General features: G+C 36.1%; 1 long non-coding RNA gene and 1 pseudogene across 2 annotated transcripts; both read left to right on the top strand.

Moving 5' to 3' along the window:
- The first annotated feature begins 3,737 nt into the window (after window positions 1-3,737).
- On the top strand, window positions 3,738-19,880 carry LOC149153170 (putative LRR receptor-like serine/threonine-protein kinase At4g37250 pseudogene; annotated as a pseudogene).
- LOC149153171 (uncharacterized) lies at window positions 7,143-10,835 on the top strand. 2 transcript variants are annotated; one of them, XR_016263671.1, is made up of 3 exons: window positions 7,143-7,184; window positions 8,911-9,035; window positions 10,768-10,835. It is a non-coding gene; the product is annotated as an uncharacterized LOC149153171 (long non-coding RNA). The 2 variants fall into 2 exon arrangements; XR_016263670.1 differs by lacking the exon at window positions 7,143-7,184 and adding an exon at window positions 8,651-8,729.
- Window positions 19,881-21,205: the final 1,325 nt, after the last annotated feature.

The following is a 21,205-nucleotide window of genomic DNA, read 5'->3' as shown; positions in this document are numbered from 1 at the left end:
TGAGGAGATAGTGTTGGTGGTATTGAACCAGAGATGGAACACTGACTTGGAGCCGGAAAGACCAAACGCGCAAATGAACCCTGAGACTGTTCGGAGGTGTTTATGTAAAAGCTCAAACCCTTGAATGAATCTCAGTCCTTCGATCCAAAGGTGAGATCCCAACCATCCAAGCAAGGCGGGAACATGAAGCGAGGAGACCGAGATCTCCGTAACCAAGGTGTCACATGGCCAAAGGAGCCAGATCATGCCACCTGCCTCGGTAAGGACTGATGTCTTTAAGGCAAGGGTGAGTTGGCACCTGCAAGGGCCGCGGCAGGACCACTAAAGCCCGCGCCACATTAATATTCACTGCTGTCGGGTAGACTAATAGCTAGGTTCCACCGTGAAGTCAATGGTTACACCAAAACCCAGTTGACAGCATATGATATTGCCACGCAGCATATATAAACAAAGATTACAACAGAGTTAAACATAGGATTAATGAGCTGTGAAATATGTGGTATAAGTATGTGAATGATTCAATAAGAGTTAAATGTGCGCACCTACATAAAAGATGCATCATGTAGTGTATAGCAAGATCATTATATTAGGCATACATTAAATTTTTTTTTATGTGTATGTGGACATTGGTGTGACATGAACTCCCATAAAATCTACTTGTCATCGCTGTGTGCCGTTAGATTATGTGTTAGACGATTGGAGGATTGTTAATCATTCGATCAAGGGAAGGTAGTTGAATGGTTGCAACTGTTCATGTTGCTAGGGTCCATGTTGCTAGATTGGACCCTGAAAGATTTGCCTGGGGTACCTTTTCGTCTTCTCCGCACGATAGATACGATCATGCACTTTATGTATACTGTGTTGCAACTTGCTAACCATTATTTTAAGGTTTTTGGTAAGCATGCCAGGATACCTTGCACCTGGAATGTGCTTGTTTGTATTTCTTGTGCTGGAGTTCACTTAATTTATGCACGTTAGATCACTTTGCGCTCAGCATATCAGATTTCATAATATCTTACAGCATTCACATTCTGCAACAGTTTTGGGACCATTCAGTCTATGAATAGGATCTGCAACGTCATTGTAAATGTTGTTATGGAGTCTAGTCATGCATCCTTGGTATCTAGACAATTTTGGGAGTCTACTAATGGATGCCCTAAGTGCTTACTGTGTAGATTCTGTATTGTGATACTTTTGTTCTGCAGCCATGATGGTGAATTTCTGACTATGATTTGGATGAATACAATGGATAGCCGAGAAGCTTCTGTGATATTGTTGTCAATGGATCGTACGGATGTGGAAGGTTTTGTGCTTTGACGATGTTATCCCCAATCTGTTATGATTAATATGTTAAATGTATGGTTCTTTCTCTGTTTTATATGCGCACTGTAATATTTTGTCTCGCGCCTAATTTTCTGTAACTCTTGGATTGATACTTTGGGTGAGACTGCTCTTTCTCTGAAAGGATTGGAAATGTTAGTATCCTTTAGTGTACAAGGTTACAATTCCGTCGGATAACCATGAGGACCTCTGGTTTCTTATTTAGCCCCAACCGGTACCCCAAAATGCAAATGATAGCACAAAAATGGGCTGGTAAAATTAAACAAACATAAACTGAGTAGGGTCTAAACGTCAAAAAGAAATTATAATGAAAGTGGATGTAGTGTATATGTGATGTGGCAATGTCATGGCCTAGATTGTCAATCATAGCGACTCTCTGATTAGGACGCGGTTTAATATGGGTATATGTGTTCCATCTGCAACTTTAATTAATTTCCAACCCTTATTGCGATGTGAATGATTCGTATTTGTCATTTGGTGCGCATAACAAGCTTTAACTTCTTTTGATAATAAAAAATGCAGGCTGCATACTGGCATTTGCCTCTCAATTAGACTATTTAATGGTTATTTTCCACAAGTAAATAAACAGTCTTCATTTCAAATGGCATTTTCTCTTTGAAATTGTGCCTCTGGACAACAACCTGCTAACTTAACTGAACATTCATAAAGCTCTGCCAAATCTTAGTAGTTCACGGCCTATTTTAAATTCTATCAAACTTATTCGAACTAACACAGTATTTACTTAAGCGGGGTCATTTCACACTGCTTAGCACAATAGAATGATCTTTCTTGAAATAGAATAAGTACTTCAAAAAAGTACCTATGAATTTTACTCTTAGTTATTTGACTTTAACCTTAACAGAATCCTCTGCGGAATCACTATATGTCTTCTGGTACAATGTGTCCCTTTTTTTACCCAAAAAAAAAGAGCAAAAAAGGCAACCTGGCCTTGCACAGCCGGACATTAGAAACTAAGGAATTGACAACAACCATAAAAGGAGGATTGGAAAGGAGACTCTTCCTGTAGCTTGAAATCTTAAATAATCCCCAAAGTTTTCTTAGCTTTTCATAGAATTAACAAACACTCATATCCTTTATACAATGTAATTGAATTGGCACCTGAAAATAAAAAAAACTCAGGAAAAGATTTGCACAATCTTTCATTTACAGAAGAGGCTAGAAAATTTTCAATTTTTCAGAATTTGGCCATAATTTTAAGGTTGAACAGCGTAACCTTAAACCCTAACCCCAGAAATAAATATCCAACTAAACCCCAAGTAATACATATAAGATCAGACTGCAAGCCGAAGAACTCAGTTTTTGAAATTTTTCACACTGCTGGAATGTTTGAGAAAGATAAGCCCTTGTAGCCCTTGTACACATACCATGCAATTCTCGAATAATAGAACCTTGGGACAAATAGGACTGTTTCCAACAATGCAAACAACATACCTAAACAACAATAAATAGAAATCCCACAAAAATAAAATCAGATATAATCCTCAATCTTCAGCAGTAAGGCAACACTGATATAAGAGGCCAAAAAATCCAAAAACAGATTTGAGAAATAGAAGAAAAATGAAATGCTTTATTTCTTGATAAAAATCATAGACAAACCATGGGTTCTGTCACCGCTGATTTGCTGAGAGAACATGAAGAGACCAATGGCAATGACGATGGTGTCGAGGATTGACAGTGCAACTGCCAATGATATTTCCTTTCTTGGGGGCTTGCTCGGTACAATAAACGTACCGCTGAAATCATTGTCGTTTACTTAAGCCATGGACATGGATGGAACAAATCAAACCTATTTTATTCGGCCTTATTATGGAAAAAACGCTTCTCCAAATTGCTCTCTGTCAGATCTATTCGTCCCAGAGATATTCAATATCTATATATAGAGACTATGATTGAACTTAGCTCCAAAAGCCTCTTTCTCTGCAAACATCTGCCTGTGACAAGGAGAGTAACGTGCATTAAAGCTTCTCCCAAACGCCTTGTCGGAAGCCTTACCTTGGAAGTTGATCATTCATGCTTCAAACCACATTGACTTAAAGCTATCGATGAAAATATCAGCATAATTTTGGCTGGGTAATAATGTTGTTTAATTACATCATAAGGCGTTTCCCTTTGAAATGAACTCCCCTAAAATCTACTTGTCATCCCTGTGTGCCATTAGATTATGTGTTAGACGATTGGAGGATTATTAATCGTTCGATCAAGGGAAGGTAGTTGAGTGGTTGCAATTGTTCACGCTGCTAGATTGGAGCCTGAAAGATTTGCCTGGGGTACCCTTTTCGTCTTCTCCGCTCTTGCTTCTCGTGCTGTAGACCTCTGAAACGAGCTCCATTGAATCTCTGGGGCAAATTTCATCCATGGCTTTCCTGAATGTAGAAATGAGATCTGGATCAAATAAGGTCAGAGATGAATCATCTGACGACGACTGCTGCGTCCAAATGGTTTTTGTGATTGAATCTGCAGGAGTCGAGGGCGAATCCACCCCAGAGGAAGAAAAGCCATTGAGAAATCCATTGCCGTTGTCGAAATTTTTCTTCAGATTCGTGTTGGGTGTTGTTGAAGACGCCTGCAAATTTTCATCTGCAATTTTTACACCAGGGGTAACCTTGTGCCTTTGACTGGACCCATTCCACAGTTTGGAGCTCTTTTGCATCAGAAAAATGATGCTTTTGCTGGTAATCCAGGTCTTTGTGGTCACCCACTGACAAATTTATGTTCAATTCCTTCAACACTCTCGGATCCTCCAAAAATCAACTCACCTTCAGCAATTGCAGCCATGCCTGTTATTAACAAGGGAAAAGGTCTAAGTAAAGGCACCATAGCTGCCATTGTAGTTGGCGATTTTGTAGGGATAAGCCTCCTTTGCGCAATTTTTATGTACCGTTAGTGGGGAACAAGATGAAAGAAGAAGTCATAGGATGGGCCTAATACCAGGAATATTCAGTTGGATGACAATGGAGACTGTTCTTCCAGTTCGGGTAGAGTTGGATGGCTCTGCCTTAAAAAAGTTGATGAGAGCTCAGATGGAAGTGTCTCGAACAATGGAGATCAACAGCAAGGAACTTTTGTGACATTAAATGGAGATCTTGACATGGAATTAGATAAGCTACTCAAAGCCTCCACATATATATTGGGTGCCAGTGGTTATACTATATTGTATAAGGCAGTTCTGGAAGATGGGCTGACTTTTGCAGTAAGGCGACTTGGTGATGGTGGTTTGGAAAGGTACAAGGATTTTGAAGCAGAAGCTAAAGAAATCGGTAGGGTTAAACATCCCAACATTGTTCGCCTCCGAGCTTTCTATTGGGGTATAGAGGAAAAACTGCTGGTTTATGACTACATTCCACATGGAAGCTTGGCAAATGCCTATTATGGTGGGTTCTCTTGTTCTCTTTTTTCCATTTCATGTATATCTGCAGGAAATCTCATTCAATTCGTTTCTGCATGGTTTTTTTTTATTTTTTTTACAAAGATAGCCCTTCAATTGCTTGCATATTATGAGTTTCTTATGGATTCCACAATCTCCCCTGTTTAGCTACTGTACCTTCAGCTAATACATATTCATTTGAAAAAGATGTACCTTCAGCTCCCGTATCTATTTTTTCACCATCTTTATGACTGCAATCAGATTAGATAAACATTGAATAGCTATAATTTTCAATTTTAGTCACCCTGTCTTGGGCCAAACTTTTGAACATTATGGCACCTCTTTCATTACAAGCATCAAGGGAATTGACATTATTACAAAGATTTTGGTTGATGTTGTATGTATCAGGTTCCGTCCCCGTATATTGGTTGATGTAACAAAGGTGGATCTGAGTACCACTGTGTTGGGATTCAAGATATCAATTCCTATTATGATTGCTCCAACTGCCATGCAAAAGATGGCTCATCCCGAAGGTATGCATTAGATTATTGTATTAGAGTTAACATCCTATTTTGATGCATATATTTTCTGAAAGTGAATCGATCATCTTTTACAGGAGAGTATGCTACTGCAAGAGCTACTGGAACTATAATGGTTTGGGCATCGATCTTCTCTTTGTGGGATCGATCTTCTGAATGTTTTAATTTCCTTCTAGCTATTAAGGATTTAAGAAATTATAATGATTTTGGATTTTGAAATAGTTTGTTGTGTTGATAAAAATTGAGGCTTGGACATATTTGTTGTAGACGCTTTCTTCATGGGCTACATCAAGTGTTGAAGAGGTTGCTTCAACTAGACCAGGCATTCGCTTTTTTCAACTTTATGTAAGTTTATCATTTCCACCCATATGATTGTCTTCCCATGTTTTCTGAGATGTATTGAGTTCATATCCATCCAATTGTATTATAGGCTCCTAAACCAATGGTAAGATGAGTTATATTGCGTTGGGTTTACTAAATGTGGATGTATGAGTGGTGTTAAAATTTAGATGCCATTGCTGGTAGGTTTACAAGAATAGGAATGTTGTTGCACAACTTGTTAGAAGAGCGGAGAGGGCTGGTTTTAAGGCAATTGCACTGACTGTGGACACACCAGGATGCTGTTTTTAGTTCTTCCTATATTCAAGGTCCAGACTTCTTCCTTAAGTTGGTTTTTTCTTGCACACAGGGATTCTGGACTGGCATCATATGTTGCAGGTCAAATTGACAAATCATTGAGTTGGAAGGTTTGTAATAGTCCTGGTAGAGAGATATTTCAAATAATTCTTCACTATTGTGTTTGAATAGAATGAAAATGGATAGAGAAGCACCTGGAGAAATCTTGGGGTTGAGTTGCTGCCTTTGCTTGTGACCTTCTGAATCTCAGAAAAATTATTTGTGATGAGTCATATTATGATTTACATCAAGAAATACTTCGTATCCTTTTTCAAGAAATACTCTGTATCCTTTTTCCAACTTTAAGCTGAAAATACGCATATTGTCACACCAATGCATTTGATTACCTATTTAACACCAAAACAGAAGGCACGGGTCTAAAAATTGTTTAGTTTGAGTTTGTGAGCAGGATGTGAAATGGTTCAATTTCTTTCTGCATGGTTGGTTTTTATTTTTTTTACAAAGATAGCCCTTCAATTGCTTGCATATTATGAATTCCTTATGGATTCCACAATCTCCCCTGTTTAGCTACTATACCTTCAGCTAATACATAGTCATTTTAAAAAGATGTACCTTCAGCACCCGTATCTATTTTTTCACCATCTTTATGACTGCAATCAGATTAGATAAATATTGAATAACTATAATTTTCAATTTTACTCACCCTGTCTTGGGATAAACTTTTGAACATTATGGCACCTCTTTCATTACAGGCATCATGGGAATTGACATTATTACAAAGATTTTGGTTGATGTTGTATGTATCAGGTTCTGTCCCCGTATATTGGTTGATGTAACAAAGGTGGATCTGAGTACCACTGTGTTGGGATTCAAGATATCAATGCCTATTATGATTGCTCCAACTGCCATGCAAAAGATGGCTCATCCCGAAGGTATGCATTAGATTATTGTATTACAGTTAACATCCTATTTTGATGCATATGTTTTTTGAAAGTGAATCCATCATCTTTTATAGGATACTATGCTACTGCAAGAGCTGCTGGAGCTATAATGGTTTGGGCATCGGTCTTCTCTTTGTGGGATCAATCTTCTGAATGTTTTAATTTCCTTCTAGCTATTAAGGATTTAAGGAATTATAATGATTTTGGATTTTGAAATAGTTTGTTGTGTTGATAAAAATTGAGGCTTGGACATATTTGTTGTAGACACCTTCTTCATGGGCTACATCAAGAGTTAAAGAGGTCGCTTCAACTGGACCAGACATTCGCTTTTTTCAACTTTATGTAAGTTTATCATTTCCACCCATATGATTGTCTTCCCATATGATTGTTTTCTGAGATGTAATTGAGTTCATATCCATCCAATGGTATTATAGGCTCCTAAACCAATGGTAAGATGAGTTATATTGCGTTGGGTTTACTAAATGTGGATGTATGAGTGGTGTTAAAATTTAGATGTCATTACTGACAGGTTTACAAGAATAGGAATGTTGTTGCACAACTTGTTAGAAGAGAGGAGAGGTCTGGTTTTAAGGCAATTGCACTGACTGTGGACACACCAGGATGTTGTTTTTAGTTCTTCCTATATTCAAGGTCCAGACTTCTTCCTTAAGTTGGTTTTTTCTTGCAGACAACGGATTTGGGACTGGCATCATATGTTTTAGGTCAAATTGACAAATCATTGAGTTGGAAGGTTTGTAATAGTCCTGGTAGAGAGATATTTCAAATAATTCTTCAGTATTGTGTTTGAATAGAATGAAAATGGATAGAGAAGCACCTGGAGAAATGTTGGGGTTGAGTTTCTGCCTTTGTTTGTGACCTTCTGAATCTCAGAAAATTATTTGTGATGAGTCATATTATGATTTACATCTTCAAGAAATACTTCGTATCCTTTTTCAAGAAATACTCTGTATCCTTTTTCCAACTTTTAAGCTGAAAATATTCATATTGTCACACCAATGCATTTGATTACCCATTTAACACCAAAACAGAAGGCACGGGTCTAAAAATTGTTTAGTTTGAGTTTGTGAGCAGGATGTGAAATGGTTCAATTTCTTTCTGCATGGTTTTTTTTATTTTTTTTACAAAGATAGCCCTTCAATTGCTTGCATATTATGAGTTTCTTATGGATTCCACAATCTCCCATGTTTAGCTACTGTACCTTCAGCTAATACATAGTCATTTGAAAAAGATGTACCTTTAGCTCACGTATCTATTTTTTCACCATCTTTATGATTGCAATCAGATTAGATAAACATTGAATAACTATAATTTTCAATTTTAGTCACCCTGTTTTGGGCCAAACTTTTGAACATTATGGCACCTCTTTCATTGCAAGCATCAGGGGAATTGACATTATTACAAAGATTTTGGTTGATGTAACAAAGGTGGATCTGAGTACCACTGTGTTGGGATTCAAGATATCAATCCCTATTATGATTGCTCCAACTGCCATGCAAAATATGGCTCATCCCGAAGGTATGCATTAGATTATTGTATTACAGTTAACATCCTATTTTGATGCATATATTTTCTGAAAGTGAATCCATCAACTTTTACAGGAGAGTATGCTACTGCAAGAGTTGCTGGAACTATAATGGTTTGGACATCGGTCTTCTCTTTGTGGGATCGATCTTCTGAATGTTTTAATTTCCTTCTAGCTATTAAGGATTTAAGAAATTATAATGATTTTGGATTTTGAAATAGTTTGTTGTGTTGATAAAAATTGAGGCTTGGACATATTTGTTGTAGACGCTTTCTTCATGGGCTACATCAAGTGTTGAAGAGGTTGCTTCAACTGGACCAAGCATTCGCTTTTTTCAACTTTATGTAAATTTATCATTTCCACCCATATGATTGTCTTCCCATGTTTTCTGAGATGTAATTGAGTTCATATTCATCCAATTATATTATAGGCTCCTAAACCAATGGTAAGATGAGTTATATTGCGTAGGGTTTACTAAATGTGGATGCATGAGTGGTGTTAAAATTTAGATGTCATTGCTGGTAGGTTTACAAGAATAGGAATGTTGTTGCACAACTTGTTAGAAGAGCGGAGAGGGCTGGTTTTAAGGCAATTTCACTGACTGTGGACACACCTCGACTTGGGCGGAGGGAGTCTGACATTAGAAATAGGTAGTGAAAATTCATTCTATTTTAGATTTGCTGACAGGACTAGGTAGACACGTCGGATAAATCTTATATTTAGAGTATACTCCTCTTTAACGTTATGGGTTTGTACCCATTTTTTAACATTTTCTCAGCTCTCAATAAAAATCTGAACATTGTGGAATTCTTTTAGGATCAGAAGCGACACTAGGGTTAGAAAAAGAATTTAGCACCTATAATGTATCAAACTTAAAATAAGTCAGAAGTCTCCATTTTATCTAGGATTCCTCTTTGTTCATCCCTTGTCTGACATAAGGTATCTAATGTTCTGAAAAGTCTCATTGTGATATCCACTTACAGAAGACACATGTCTAAAAATTGTTTAGCTTGAGTTTGTGAGCAGGATGTGAAATGGTTCAATTTGTTTCTGCATGGTTGTTTTTTATTTTTTACAAAGATAGCCCTTCAATTGCTTGCATATTATGAGTTTCTTATGGATTCCACAATCTCCCCTATTTAGCTATTATACCTTCAGCTAATACATAGTCATTTGAAAAAGATGTACCTTCAGCTCCCGTATCTATTTTTTCACCAACTTTATGACTGCAATCAGATTAGATAAACATTGAATAGTTATAATTTTCAATTTTAGTCGCCCTGTCTTGGGCCAAACTTTTGAACATTATGGCACCTCTTTCATTACAAGCATCATGGGAATTGACATTATTACAAAGATTTTGGTTGATGTTGTATGTATTAGGTTCCATCCCTGTATATTGGTTGATGTAACAAAGGTGGATCTGAGTACCACTGTGTTGGGATTCAAGATATCAATGCCTATTATGATTGCTCCAACTGCCATGCAAAAGATGGCTCATCCCGAAGGTATGCATTAGATTATTGTATTACAGTTAACATCCTATTTTGATGCATATATTTTCTGAAAGTGAATCCATCATCTTTTACAGGAGACTATGCTGCTGCAAGAGCTGCTGGAACTATAATGGTTTGGGCATCGATCTTCTCTTTGTGGGATCGATCTTCTGAATGTTTTAATTTCCTTCTAGCTATTAAGGATTTAAGAAATTATAATGATTTGGATGTTGAAATAGTTTGTTGTGTTGATAAAAATTGAGGCTTGGACATATTTGTTGTAGATGCTTTCTTCATGGGCTACATCAAGTGTTGAAGAGGTTGCTTCAACTGGACCAGGCATTTGCTTTTTTCAACTTTATGTAAGTTTATCATTTCCACCCATATGATTGTCTTCCCATGTTTTCTGAGATGTAATTGAGTTCATATCCATCCAATTGTATTATAGGCTCCTAAACCAATGGTAAGATCAGTTATTTTAGATTTGCTGACAGGACTAGGTAGACACGTGGGATAAATCTTATATTCAGAGTATACTCCGCTTTAATGTTATGAGTTTGTACCCATGATTTAACACTTTCTCAGCTCTCAATAAAAATCAGAACATTGTGGAATTCTTTTAGGATCAGAAGCGACGCTAGGGTTAGAAAAAGCATTTAGCACCTACAATGTATCAAACTTAAAATAAGTCAGAAGTCTCCATTTTATCTGGGATTCCTCTCTGTTCATCCCTTGTCTGACACTGAGGTATCTAATGTTCTGAAAAGTCTCATTGTGATATCCAATCATACATGCTAGACAGTAAGGCACACCTCTGTGTTGAGATTCAATTCTGGATCCATAATTGTTTTTGACTTCTATTGATTTTTCTTTGTCAAAAATGTAGATTCGCATTGCCTCCATATCTTACCTTAAAGAATTTCGAAGGTTTGGATCTTGGGAAAATGGAGAAGGTATGTATTCCATTTTCTGAGTTCATTAAATAGAAGGATGTTGTTTTTAGTTCTTCCTATATTCAAGGTCCATACTTCTTCCTTAAGTTGGTTTTTTCTTGCAGACATTGTATTCTGGACTGGCATCATATGTTGCAAGTCAAATTGACAGATCATTGAGTTGGAAGGTTTGTAATAGTCCTGGTAGAGAGATATTTCAAATAATTCTTCAGTATTGTGTTTGAATAGAATGAAAATGGATAGAGAAGCACCTAGAGAAATCTTGGGGTTGAGTTGTTTCCTTTGCTTGTGACCTTCTGAATCTCAGAAAAAATATTTGTGATGAGTCATATTATGATTTACATCTTCAAGAAATACTTTGTATCCTTTTTCAAGAAATACTCTGTATCCTTTTTCCAACTTTTAAGCTGAAAATATGCATATTGTCACACCAATGCATTTGATTACCCATTTAACACCAAAACAGAAGGCACGAGTCTAGAAATTGTTTAGTTTGAGTTTGTGAGCAGGATGTGAAATGGTTCAATTTCTTTCTGCATGGTTGTTTTTTATTTTTTTTATTCCTCTTTGTTCATCCCTTGTCTGACACTGAGGTATCTAATGTTCTGAAAAGTCTCATTGTGATATCCAGTCATACATGCTAGACAGTAAGGCACACCTCTTTGTTGAGATTCAATTCTGGATCCATAATTGTTTTTGACTTCTATTGATTTTTCTTTGTCAAAAATGTAGATTCGCATTGCCTCCATATATTACCTTAAAGAATTTCGAAGGTTTGGATCTTGGGAAAATGGAGAAGGTATGTATTCCATTTTATGAGTTCTTTAAATAGAAGGATGCTGTTTTTAGTTCTTCCTATATTCAAGGTCCATACTTCTTCCTTAAGTTGGTTTTTTCTTGCAGGCAGCGTATTCTGGACTGGCATCATATGTTGTAGGTCAAATTGACAGATCATTGAGTTGGAAGGTTTGTAATAGTACTGGTAGAGAGATATTTCAAATAATTCTTCACTATTGTGTTTGAATAGAATGAAAATGGATAGAGAAGCACCTGGAGAAATCTTGGGGTTGAGTTGCTGCCTTTGCTTGCGACCTTCTGAATCTCAGAAAAATTATTTGTGATGAGTCATATTATTATTTACATCAAGAAATACTTTGTATCCTTTTTCAAGAAATACTTTGTATCCTTTTTCCAAATTTTAAACTGAAAATATGCATATTGTCACACCAATGCATTTGATTACCCATTTAACACCAAAACAGAAGGCACGGGTCTAAAAATTGTTTAGTTTGAGTTTGTGAGCAGGATGTGAAATGGTTCAATTTCTTTCTGCATGGTTGGTTTTTATTTTTTTTACAAAGATAGCCCTTCAATTGCTTGCATATTATGAATTTCTTATGGATTCCACAATCTCCCCTGTTTAGCTACTGTACCTTCAACTAATACATAGTCATTTTAAAAAGATGTACCTTCAGCTCCCGTATCTATTTTTTCACCATCTTCATGACTACAATCAGATTAGATAAACATTGAATAACTATAATTTTAAATTTTTCTCACCCTGTCTTGGGCCAAACTTTTGAACATTATGGCACCTCTTTCATTACAAGCATCAGGGGAATTGACATTATTACAAAGATTTTGGTTGATGTTGTATGTATTAGGTTCTGTCCCCATATATTTGTTGATGTAACAAAGGTGGATCTGAGTACCACTGTGTTGGGATTCAAGATATCAATGCCTATTATGATTGCTCCAACTTCCATGCAAAAGATGGCTCATCCCAAAGGTATGCATTAGATTATTGTATTACAGTTAACATCCTATTTTGATGCATATGTTTTCTGAAAGTGAATCCATCATCTTTTACAGGAGACTATGCTACTGCAAGAGCTGCTGGAGCTATAATGGTTTGGGCATCGGTCTTCTCTTTGTGGGATCAATCCTCTGAATGTTTTAATTTCCTTCTAGCTATTAAGGATTTAAGGAATTATAATGATTTTGGATTTTGAAATAGTTTGTTGTGTTGATAAAAATTGAGGCTTGGACATATTTGTTGTAGACGCCTTCTTCATGGGCTACATCAAGAGTTAAAGAGGTTGCTTCAACTGGACCAGGCATTCGCTTTTTTCAACTTTATGTAAGTTTATCATTTCCACCCATATGATTGTCTTCCCATGTTTTCTGAGATGTAATTGAGTTCATATCCATCCAATGGTATTATAGGCTCCTAAACCAATGGTAAGATGAGTTATATTGCGTTGGGTTTACTAAATGTGGATGTATGAGTGGTGTTAAAATTTAGATGTCATTGCTAGCAGGTTTACAAGAATAGGAATGTTGTTGCACAACTTGTTAGAAGAGCGGAGAGGTCTGGTTTTAAGGCAATTGCACTGACTGTGGACACACTAGGATGTTGTTTTTAGTTCTTCCTATATTCAAGGTCCAGACTTCTTCCTTAAGTTGGTTTTTTCTTGCAGACAACAGATTTGGGACTGGCATCATATGTTTTAGGTCAAATTGACAAATCATTGAGTTGGAAGGTTTGTAATAGTCCTGGTAGAGAGATATTTCAAATAATTATTCAGTATTGCGTTTGAATAGAATGAAAATAGATAGAGAAGCACCTGGAGAAATCTTGGGGTTGAGTTTCTGCCTTTGCTTGTGACCTTCTGAATCTCAGAAAATTATTTGTGATGAGTCATATTATGATTTACATCTTCAAGAAATACTTCGTATCCTTTTTAAAGAAATACTCTGTATCCTTTTTCCAACTTTTAAGCTGAAAATATTCATATTGTCACACCAATGCATTTGATTACCCATTTAACACCAAAACAGAAGGCACGGGTATAAAAATTGTTTAGTTTGAGTTTGTGAGCAGGATGTGAAATGGTTCAATTTATTTCTGCATGGTTTTTTTTATTTGTTTTACAAAGATAGCCCTTCAATTGCTTGCATAGTATGAGTTTCTTATGGACTCCACAATCTCCCATGTTTAGCTACTGTACCTTCAGCTAATACATAGTCATTTGAAAAAGATGTACCTTTAGCTCCCGTATCTATTTTTTCACCATCTTTATGACTGCAATCAAATTAGATAAACATTGAATAACTATAATTTTCAATTTTAGTCACCCTGTTTTGGGCCAAACTTTTGAACATTATGGCACCTCTTTCATTACAAGCATCAGGGGAATTGACATTATTACAAAGATTTTGGTTGATGTTGAATGTATCAGGTTCCGTCCCCGTATATTGGTTGATGTAACAAAGGTGGATCTGAGTACCACTGTGTTTGGATTCAAGATATCAATGCCTATTATGATTGCTCCAACTGCCATGCAAAATATGGCTCATCCAGAAGGTATGCATTAGATTATTGTATTACAGTTAACATCCTATTTTGATGCATATATTTTCTGAAAGTGAATCCATCATCTTTTACAGGAGAGTATGCTACTGCAAGAGCTGCTGGAACTATAATGGTTTGGGCATCGGTCTTCTCTTTGTGGGATCGATCTTCTGAATGTTTTAATTTCCTTCTAGCTATTAAGGATTTAAGAAATTATAATGATTTTGGATTTTGAAATAGTTTGTTATGTTGATAAAAATTGAGGCTTGGACATATTTGTTGTAGACGCTTTCTTCATGGGCTACATCAAGTGTTGAAGAGGTTGCTTCAACTGGACCAGGGATTCGCTTTTTTCAACTTTATGTAAATTTATCATTTCCACCCATATGATTGTCTTCCCATGTTTTCTGAGATGTAATTGAGTTCATATCCATCCAATTGTATTATAGGCTCCTAAACCAATGGTAAGATGAGTTATATTACGTTGGGTTTACTAAATGTGGATGTATGAGTGGTGTTAAAATTTAGATGTCATTGCTGGCAGGTTTACAAGAATAGGAATGTTGTTGCACAACTTGTTAGAAGAGTGAAGAGGCCTAGTTTTAAGGCAATTGCACTAACTGTGGACACACCTCGACTTGGACATAGGGAGTCTGACATTAGAAATAGGTAGTGAAAATTCATTCTATTTTAGATTTGCTTACAGGACTAGGTAGACACGTCGGATAAATCTTATATTTAGAGTATACTCCTCTTTAACGTTATGAGTTTGTACCCATGTTTTAACACTTTCTCAGCTCTCAATAAAAATCAAAGCATTGTGGGATTCTTTTAGGATCAGAAGCGACACTAGTGTTAGCAAAAGAATTTAGCACCTATAATGTATCAAACTTAAAATAAGTTAGAAGTCTCCATTTTATCTAGGATTCCTCTTTGTTCAGCCCTTGTCTAACACTGAGGTATCTAATGTTCTGAAAAGTCTCATTGTGATATCCACTTACAGAAGACACGGGTCTAAAAATTGTTTAGCTTGAGTTTGTGAGCAGGATGTGAAATGGTTCAATTTGTTTCTACATGGTTGTTTTTTATTTTTTTTACAAAGATCGCCCTTCAATTGCTTGCATATCATGAGTTTCTTATGGATTCCACAATCTCCCCTATTTAGCTACTGTACCTTCAGCTAATACATAGTCATTTGAAAAAGATGTACCTTCAGCTCCCGTATCTATTTTTTCACCAACTTTATGATTGCAATCAGATTAGATAAACATTGAATAGGTATAATTTTAAATTTTAGTCAGCCTGTCTTGGGCCAAACTTTTGAACATTATGGCACCTCTTTCATTACAAGCATCAGGGGAATTGACATTATTACAAAGATTTTGGTTGATGTTGTATGTATCAGGTTCCATCCCTGTATATTGGTTGATGTAACAAAGGTGGATCTGAGTACCACTGTGTTGGGATTCAAGATATCAATGCCTATTATGATTTCTCCAACTGCCATGCAAAAGATGGCTCATCCCGAAGGTATGCATTAGATTATTGTATTACAGCTAACATCCTATTTTGATGCATATATTTTCTGAAAGTGAATCCATCATCTTTTACAGGAGACTATGCTGCTGCAAGAGCTGCTGGAACTATAATGGTTTGGGCATCGGTCTTCTCTTTGTGGGATCGATCTTCTGAATGTTTTAATTTCCTTCTAGCTATTAAGGATTTAATAAATTATAATGATTTGGATGTTGAAATAGTTTGTTGTGTTGATAAAAATTGAGGCTTGGACATATTCGTTGTAGATGCTTTCTTCACGGGCTACATCAAGTGTTGAAGAGGTTGCTTCAACTGGACCAGGCATTTGCTTTTTTGAACTTTATGTAAGTTTATCATTTCCACCCATATGATTGTCTTCCCATGTTTTCTGAGATGTAATTGAGTTCATATCCATCCAATTGTATTATAGGCTCCTAAACCAATGGTAAGATCAGTTATTTTAGATTTGCTGACAGGACTAGGTAGACACGTGGGATAAATCTTATATTCAGAGTATACTCCGCTTTAATGTTATGAGTTTGTACCCATGTTTTAACACTTTCTCAGTTCTCAATAAAAATCAGAACATTGTGGAATTCTTTTAGGATCAGAAGCGACGATAGGGTTAGAAAAAGCATTTAGCACCTACAATGTATCAAACTTAAAATAAGTCAGAAGTCTCCATTTTATCTGGGATTCCTCTCTGTTCATCCCTTGTCTGACACTGAGGTATCTAATGTTCTGAAAAGTCTCATTGTGATGTCCAATCATACATGCTAGACAGTAAGGCACACCTCTTTGTTGAGATTCAATTCTGGATCCATAATTGTTTTTGACTTCTATTGATTTTTCTTTGTCAAAAATGTAGATTCGCATTGCCTCCATATATTACCTTAAAGAATTTCAAAGGTTTGGATCTTGGGAAAATGGAGAAGGTATGTATTCCATTTTATGAGTTCTTTAAATAGAAGGATGTTGTTTTTAGTTCTTCCTATATTCAAGGTCCATACTTCTTCCTTAAGTTGGTTTTTTCTTGCAGACAGCGTATTCTGGACTGGAATCATATGTTGCAGGTCAAATTGACAGATCATTGAGTTGGAAGGTTTGTAATAGTCCTGGTAGAGAGATATTTCAAATAATTCTTCAGTATTGTGTTTGAATAGAATGAAAATGGATAGAGAAGCACCTGGAGAAATCTTGGGGTTGAGTTGCTGCCTTTGCTTGTGACCTTCTGAATCTCAGAAAAATTATTTGTGATGAGTCATATTATGATTTACATCTTCAAGAAATACTTCGTATCCTTTTTCAAGAAATACTCTGTATCCTTTTTCAAGAAATACTCTGTATCCTTTTTCCAACTTTTAAGCTGAAAATATGCATATTGTCACACCAATGCATTTGATTACCCATTTAACACCAAAACAGAAGGCATGAGTCTAAAAATTGTTTAGTTTGAGTTTGTGAGCAGGATGTGAAATGGTTCAATTTCTTTCTGTATGGTTGTTTTTTATTTTTTTTATTCCTCTTTGTTCATCCCTTGTCTGACACTGAGGTATCTAATGTATTGAAAAGTCTCATTGTGATATCCACTCATACATGCTAGATAGTAAGGCACACCTCTGTGTTGAGATTCAGTTCTGGATACATAATTGTTTTTGACTTCTATTGAATTTTCTTTGTCAAAAGTGTAGATTTGCATTGCCTCCATATCTTACCTTAAAGAATTTCGAAGGTTTGGATCTTGGGAAAATGGAGAAGGTATGTATTCCATTTTATGAGTTCTTTAAATAGAAGGATGTTGTTTTTAGTTCTTCCTATATTCAAGGTCCAAACTTCTTCCTTAAGTTGGTTTTTTCTTGCAGACAACGGATTCTAGACTGGCATCATATGTTGCAGGTCAAATTGAAAGATCATTAAGTTCGAAGGTTTTTTAAAGTACTGGTAGAGAGATATTTCAAATAATTCTTCAGTGTTGTGTTTGAATAGAATGAAAATGGATAGAGAAGCACCTGGAGAAATCTTGGGGTTGAGTTCCTGCCTTTGCTTGTAACCTTCTGAATCTCAGAAAAATTATTTGTGATGAGTCATATTATGATTTACATCTTCAAGAAATACTTCGTATCCTTTTTCAAGAAATACTCTGTATCCTTTTTCCAACTTTTAAGCTGAAAATATGCATATTGTCACACCAATGCATTTGATTACCCATTTAACACCAAAACAGAAGGCACGGGTCTAAAAATTGTTTAGTTTGAGTTTGTGAGCAGGATGTGAAATGGTTGCAGACAATTACCAGTTTGCCAATACTTGTGAAGGGGGTTTTGAGAGTTACAGTATGTCATCTATGCAGACACACCTCCCATGGTCATAGGGGCACTCCAATTCAAATTTTCTTCTGCTCTCCAATCAAATTTCCTATATGGTTTTTCAATTGTACTCTCCCATAGTAGAACATATTTTTTATGCAAAACATAGATGAAATTATATTGCATCACTGAAATCAGCAAGAAAACCTAATCAACATCCCACATACATGATATGCAAAGATTCCATAGTAGAGCCAATCATGTGTACATAATTTAGATGTGAAATCAAATACTAGGATTAAAAGTGATAACTACAATACCTAGTCAACATCCACATACATGATATGTGAAGATTCCATAATAGATCCAATCATGTGTATAAAATTTATATGTGAAATCAAATACTAGGATTAAAAGAAATAACTGCAATTAAATATCCAAACAATGATATTTTCTACTCAAATTTAATCTCAATAAACCAGAGTCATAGTCTAATGGAAACTAATGAATCTAGGAATGCATTTATATACGAAATTTAGCATGTATACATAGTGATCTTAAATCCATGAGGTGTACACCATTGGTTTATATGAGATCTAGTCTCCATTAGATCTCAAGTTCAAACCTCATGGGGAGGGGTTGAGGATGGGAGCTACCTACGATGGAAATAAATCATCTTGAGAGACATCCATGGTTGACCAAGTCTCACACAATATCAAAGCCACTCCTAACCCAATTGGAAGGGAGGAAGAAAAAACTCTTAGCTAACATTGAGGCAACTTGGGAAGGTGATATATGTGTATTATTTTTGCAATGGCAGGGGATGTATTTTAATTGCTAGTTGGACCAAAAGAAATTGATGCAAATCAATATTAACTACTTATTGATCATTTTGCCCACTGAGTTCCTTGAGGTCGAGTATAATGCTTTCCTTGCTTATCAAAGAGTATTTCTTATCAAAGAGTATTGATTCCTTTTCAATTTCAACATTCTGGATAACCAAATCCAATTCTCTGTAATCATTGCAAAAGGGAGTCCAGTATCATGTAGGGTTTGAATTGTTATTCTCCTCTTGTTGCATGCTAATCTTGATCATCTTGTTCAGCTTCTAAGGTTCTTAGTGGCCTATCCTTTTCAGATCCTTTGACTAACACTATATCTCTCCAATCTTGCAGGAAGGTCATCAAACTCTCCCTTTTATCTGCCATGGTTGGCCAGGATTAAAATTGCAAAGGGAATAGCCAGAGGCCTGTCCTATTTACATGAAAGGAAGTTTGTTCTTGCAAATATTTAGCCAAGCAACATCCTTCTAGGCTTTGACATGGAGCCATACATAGCAGATTTTTGGCTAGAAAAGCTACTGGACACTGCCAATGTCAAGTATAGTAGCTCTGTTATCCACCTAAGGAACTTTGAAGGTATATTCTCAGGGAGCAAATGATCCACTGGCTCCTGCGATAGCCTGCAAACAACACCTGATTTGCTAAGCAGTCCAAGCACATCCAAGAACTTCGTATCTCCTTACCAGGCCCCAAAGGCATTGAAAACTCTCAAACCCAACCAAAAGTGGGATGTTTATTCCCTTGGGGTTATTTTTCTGGAGATTCTTACTGGGAAGCCACCTTCAGATAAGGATTTTGTAGCATGGGGTCAAAACTTTGTTGATGACAAGCATCAGCTTTTGCACATCATAGATCCTACTCTTCAACCAGAGGTTGAAGGAAGGGAAGAAATCTCAGTGTCTGTGGGGATTGCATTGAATTATGCTTCTGCTTCCCCTCAAAAGAGACCATCAATGAAGGAGGTATTGCATTTTCTAGAAAAAATGCCATCATCCACAACTGATTAACCAATTCTTTCTTCCTATGTATCATCCTTGCTTTGACATAAGTTGGACAGAGATGAGGACTTACACCCACATTCCGTATTCAACAGCTCTACTTAGACATTTACATAACTGACATAGACACCTCTATGATTGGGACTCAGACAAACTCTATTGTCAACTTAGCTGCTTATGAAATCTCTAGAGTCTTCTTAAAAATTTCAATATTTCTATAGTTGAGGATTGTAGCAAAACTCAGGGATCAAACTTAACTCTATGCTTATGAGGCATCCGCGTTCTCACAGTTTACTTGCAGCTCATTCTCAGTTTTAATGGGAAGGTGATATATGGTGTATTATTGTTGCAGTGGCAAGGGATGGATTTTAATTGCTGGTTGGACCAAAAGAAATTGATGCAAATCAATATTGAAAATTAGATTTATTGGTTCAGCTATAGTTTGCATATACAAAGAAGAAACTGCTCCTTTTTCAGGTTAGAATATTTATATATACATGTTCATCTCAGCAACAAATGATAATCTATCAAAACCATGAGAATGCTACACAACTTCCTTCATAAGCCTTCTTAGGAAGACCATGAAATAAGACAAGTGACCCTGTGCTTGTATTTGTATCTTATTCTACATAACATCTTCTTACTTAGCTGGAGAACAATTGGTTGCAGTATTTATATCAGTTTCTATGGAATGTTTATGTTGTTATGTATTGAACAGGTCCATTATACCATATTATTGGATTCTGCAGAGTCTATCCCTGTTTTCTCTTCTTTAGAATATATATCAACCCTTTTGTTTTGTTTCAAGGATATGTTGCAATTTATTTCATTTCTCTTTTATCTTTAAGATGGATATTTATCTTTTTTATCACCACGTTCTCTGTGGTTCATTTAAATTGGATATTTGTCATTTTGTTTACTTGGTTCTCTGTATTTTGTTATAACTAGTTATTGATAATTTTGCCCACTGAGTTCCCTAAGGTCGAGTATAATGCTTTCCTTGCTTATCAAAGAGTATTGATTCCTTTTCAATTTCAACATTCTGGATAACCAAATCCAGTTCTCTGTAATCATTGCAAAAGGGAGTCCATTATCATGTAGGGTTTGTATTGGTACTCTCCTCTTATTGCATGCTAATCTTGATCATCTTGTTCAGCTTCTAAGGTTCCTAGTGGCCTATCCTTTTCAGATCCTTTGACTAACACTATATCTCTCTAATCTTGTAGGATGGTCATCAAACTCTCCCTTTTATCTACCATGGTTGGCCAGGATTAAAATTGCAAAGGGAGTAGCCAGAGGCCTGACTTATTTACATGAAAGGAAGTTTGTTCCTG

The sequence above is a fragment of the Pinus tabuliformis genome, chromosome 9 (genome assembly GCF_031772625.1).
Source record: "Pinus tabuliformis cultivar Carrire ecotype Pingquan chromosome 9, CPIR1, whole genome shotgun sequence".
NCBI lineage: Eukaryota > Viridiplantae > Streptophyta > Pinopsida > Pinales > Pinaceae > Pinus > Pinus tabuliformis.
This window is presented reverse-complemented; position numbering and strand designations above follow the sequence as displayed.